The sequence below is a fragment of the Apodemus sylvaticus genome, chromosome 7, assembly GCF_947179515.1.
Source record: "Apodemus sylvaticus chromosome 7, mApoSyl1.1, whole genome shotgun sequence".
NCBI classification, from domain to species: Eukaryota; Metazoa; Chordata; class Mammalia; order Rodentia; family Muridae; genus Apodemus; species Apodemus sylvaticus.
Window position 1 is genome coordinate 29,219,931 of NC_067478.1, and position 4,893 is coordinate 29,224,823.

Sequence of the window (4,893 nt, forward strand, 5' to 3'; positions counted from 1 at the left end):
TGACTTCCAGAGGTCCTAATTTCACCAGTAAACACATGGTGGCTCACAACCATCTGTAATGAGATCTGATGACCTCTTCTGGTGTGTCTGAAGACAGCTACAGTGTACTCATATACATTAAATAAATAAATAAATAAAATCTTTTTAAAAAATAATAAAGGGGGGAACCTCCTGAAAAGACAATACAGGAAAGAGAAAGAACTTAAGGGCTCCACCCATTATGCCTGAGAATCATAAGCTCACTGACTATTGTCCCAATAAGGAGAGGAACGGAATGTGTCAGCCTCTGATTGCGAGCTTAGGAAATTCACTTCTGTCAAAGATTGTTCCATCAGGTTGGTCCCTTCGGACAAGTCCTAGTACAAAAAATCAAGGGTAGAAGCCAGAACAGTTAAGGTCACTTCCAACAGGTCATGCGTACAGGTCCTGCATGGACCACTATGAAATGTGAGGATAGGAACCCAAAGGTTCTCAATGATTTGTTCTTAAGCCTTTGTGCTTTGGTACGAGTTGGTCAGAATCATTGTAATAGTGAAGGGAACCAACCTCTCTGTCCTTTGAAGTTTAGTAATTGATCCCACAGGAATCGCACTGACAGAAGGGGCTTGCAAATGTACTCTGTGCAACTGCATTGGAGGGGCATCACAGGAATGCAAAGTGCGTGCTTAGTGATGTAAATGAGATTTAGCTTAAGTGCCCTCTTCTTCACAAGAGGCAACTAGGTTTGGAGATGGGGCTGTGAGCACATCTGGAGCAACAGTAATAGATCTCCCTCCCTCCCCTGTCTGTTAAACTTACTTGAAATCAAACAATAGGCTAGAACAAAGTAAGCCCTAGGAGATAGGTGACCAGGTATGGAAAGTAGGGGATCCGAGGAGGCCCAGAGGGGTGAAAGTACAAAGGTCACCTTTGCCACAGAAAGTCTCTCCAGGAAGAGATGTCCCGAGAATGAACGTATGTCTATCAGGACAGGCATGAGATGGTGAAAGCATTGAGTTTCTTGGATGGTGATTAATCTTCCCTGTTTAGGGAACTATTGCTTTTCTTCTGAAGGAAAGACCTCTGTAATTGCAGATGCAGAAGCTCAGGGCTTCAGGGGGAGAGGGTAGTGGAGATGGGGCCACCAGAAAAATCCTAAGGCTGCTTCTTACACTGACATTAAGCAGTGCACACTGGGGACCATTTCCAGAATTCCAACAGTGCCATCCATACCTGGAAACTGGTATCACACCTGAGCTAGCTGCTCTTGTACTCATGAAAACTCTTTCTGTACCCTATTGAGACCTTTGCCTTCTGTGCTCTAAATCAAATCTTAGATGTGTGAGAAATTTCCTTAACTCCATCCACATCAAAAGGGAACCACAGGCCAGTCCAGTGGATCTTTTTAAACTTCTAAGTGATGCTAATGACCAGTTGAAGTGAGTTTTTGCATAAGTAGCTCAAACTATATCACATTAATGCCAGCCTAAATGGACTTAAAAAGCATATCATGAAACAATATTGAGTACTTAAAGCATTGATCTCAATTATATGAGATTCTTGTTCTTTGTTTAGTTTTACTCTTGAGAGACAACGTATTGCTATGTAGCTCTGGCTGGGCTGGAACTCACTATATAGCCCAGGCTAGCCTTGAATTCATGGCAATTCCCCTGCCACTGTAACTCAAGAGCGGAGATTGCAGGCATGAGCCACCATACCTGTAGGATAGTGGAAACAAAAACACAAATCTAACTTCCCCCACCCCCTTGTAAACTTAGGTTTCTTTTATCTTTTGTCTCTACTGTCCAGGCTCTAATGTGTCTTGATTGAGATGGAGCCAGTCTGGGCTATGTACGGAGATCCTTATCTCAAAAAACACAAAGCAGACAAAAGTTGGCTCACACAACTTACTTGTTTGAGATAATACAGATGAAACCACAAGATGTCTACAGTGTCTGGAAGTAATGTCAGCATTCTCCAACAGGTGCTTGCAGGAGGGAGAGAGGATTCAGAAAGTGCTTAGAGGGGGGAGGGGAAGCCCAGCAGGTGCTTAGAGGGGGTGGAGAATCCGGCAGGGGCTTGCTTTGCTTGTAAGTAGAGCTGGTGGCTGGATCAGAGTTCCCACTTGCCTCTTGCTTTTCCTTTTGAAATCACTCAGTTTCCCCGAGTCCTCCAGTTCAAACCCATGACTTGTAAGTCAGACAAATGCTTGCTTTGTCCAAGACACATCCAGCCACCTTCACCACCCTAAGCTGCCCGGTTCTACACTGGGGATGGCTTCCAGCCACTCTCTGGTTTGGATCTGTTGCTGGTTTTGCTTGCTTGCTTGCTTGCTTGCTTCTTGTCTTTTTTTTCTTTTTAACCCAGCTGGTGCCCTTTCACTGTGAGTTTGCATCACATTACTGAAATGAGGCCATGTGAGTTTGGCCTGCGATCAGTGAACCACCTTCCGCCTTACCTAGCAATCTTAATGTGTGCTCTGTGGCTCTTCCTGGTGCTTCCCACATAGATGATGGTCAGATTGTTGAAACTGCCATGGGCAATGACTTTTAGAAGTTTCCCAGCCCCTCCCTTATTGAAACCCAAGACGGCAGCGCTCAAATTGCAAGATTCAAAGAAGCAATAGCGTCTTGGACAAACAAATAGACAAAATAGGGTGAGGCTGTTAGATACAAAGCAATACAGTGGGCATAGATGAACACTTTCCTGATACAAACCAGTCTAATTATATGTATGTATTGAGGCATACATATGTGCTATTTATAAAACTAGAGACATTAAAAAATGTAGGCATTATATACCATGACTGAGTATTAATATTTTAAGTATGCAATGATATTATAGTGTGCTTTTTCTTTAAATTCTTCTTTCTTTAGTTGGCTGTGCTGTGTATGTCTGGAACAGGAACATTTGGGTAGCAGGAGGATTGAGATGAAGCCAGTCTGGGCTATGTACTGAGATCCTTATCTAAAAAAAACACAAAGCAAACAAAAATTGGCTCACACAACTTACTTGTTTGAGATAATACAGAAACCACGTGAGGTCTGCAATGTCTGGAAGTAATGTCAGAGTTCTCCAACAGGTGCTTGCAGGAGGGAGAGGGAATCCAGAAGTGCGAGGAGGGAGGGGAAGTCCAGCAGGTGCTTAGAGGGATGGAGAATCCGGCAGGTGCTTAGGGGCAGAGTCCAGCAGGTGCTTACAATAGGAGTCCAATAGAGGAGAGGAGTCCAGCAGGTGCTTAGAGGAGGAGGAGGAATCTAGCAGGTGCTTAGAAGGGGAGGAGTTTAGCAGGTGTTTAGATATTTGGGCAGGTGGGGCAGTGGGGAGGAATCCATCAGGTGTTTAGAGGAGAGGAGTCCAGCTGGTGTTTAGAGGAAAGAGGAGTTCAGCAGGTGTTTGGATGAGTCCAGCAGGTGCTTAGAGGAGTAGAGCAGGTGCTTAGGCGAAGGAGGCGGAGTCCAGCAGGTCTTTAGAAGACAGGAGTTCACCAGGTGCTTAGAGAAGTAAGGCAGGTGCTTAGGGGTGGAGTCCAGCAGGTGCTTAGGGGCGGAGTCCAGCAGGTGCTGGAGGAGTGCAGAGGCATAAACAGTTGTGTTGACAATTGCTGAAACTAAGAGACAGACACATGGAAGTTCAAGGTCTTTCTTTTTTTTACGCACTCTTTGAATCTTTCCATCAGTAACCGTTTAAAATAAGATCACCGTACAAGGTAAGTTCTTTCTCCAAGATTTCTTTGGTCTGGCCTTTCACTAAAGGAGTTGGTTCATCTAGCTCTCCCAGCCCCACCTTCTTTATTTGGTTTTTGGAGTCCCCTTCTCCCAACAGACAGCGGCAACCAGAACAATTCCTTTCTTTCTAGTTTATCTGTTTTTAAGAATACAACATTTCGGACTCACTTTCCCACAATCCCTAGCGCCCTTCCTTTCCACCTTGGGCCCAACTGAATGGCTCTCACAAAAACAAACAAACAAACAAAGAGGCGAGAAGAAGGGCCTTTCTGCTATCACTGAGGTTGTGACCTGAGAATATGTCATCAACATTCACAAGCACATCCATGGAGTGGGCTTCAAGAAGTGTGCTCCTCAGGCACTCAAAGAAATTCGGAAGTTTGCCATGAAGGAAATGGGGACACTAGATGTGCGCATTGACACCAGGCTCAATAGAGCCGTCTGGACCAAGGGAATAAAGAATGTTCCGTATCACAGCTGAGTTTGTCCAGAAAATGTAAAGAGGATGACGATTCAATAAACAAGCTCTACACATTAGTAACTTAGGTGCCTGTTACCACATTCAAAAATCTCAATGTGGATGACAACTAACCTGCTGAATGTCATAAAGTTGCAGAACTGCCAAAAAAGAAAAAAGAAAGAAAGAATGAAAGAAAAAAGAAAAGAAAGAAAAGAAAAAGGAAAAGAAAAATGAATTCAACATTTCAGTCTTTCCTGGCCACCCTCTCAGTCTTCCCATCTAGCGCAGATCCATTCCTTTCTATCAATCACCGATATGCAGAAACTACCTTCTATCAGCAGCTCCCAGTGGCCAAACTGGGCTGAGACACAGATCAATGCCTCAGTCAAACTCACATCAGAGAAGCTTCTTCTTGCTTCATTAGATTGGAATTAACTCAGAGATTCACAACTGGACAAAGGGCAGAGAGTAAGAGACTTAGGAGCAGTCAGCCCTAAATGAGAGCCACCCTGCCCCCTCCGAAATGCTCAAGGATCTATGTAGACGGCAGAAGAAGAGGCAAAAAAACTGGAGGAGACAAAGAGATGGTAAATAACTCCAAGGAACCAGTGCTTCCTGGAGACAACAGAATTGATACACATAGGATTTCACAGAGATTTCGGCAGTATACCCAAGACTTGCCCAGGCTCAACCATCATGATCATGTTCCCTCACCTACATTTTATA

The 4,893-nt window shown here is 44.3% G+C and overlaps 1 pseudogene; it reads left to right on the forward strand.

Annotated features, from left to right (window-relative positions):
- The first annotated feature begins 220 nt into the window (after positions 1 to 220).
- On the forward strand, positions 221 to 4,298 carry LOC127689651 (60S ribosomal protein L31-like; annotated as a pseudogene).
- The last annotated feature ends 595 nt before the right edge of the window (positions 4,299 to 4,893 follow it).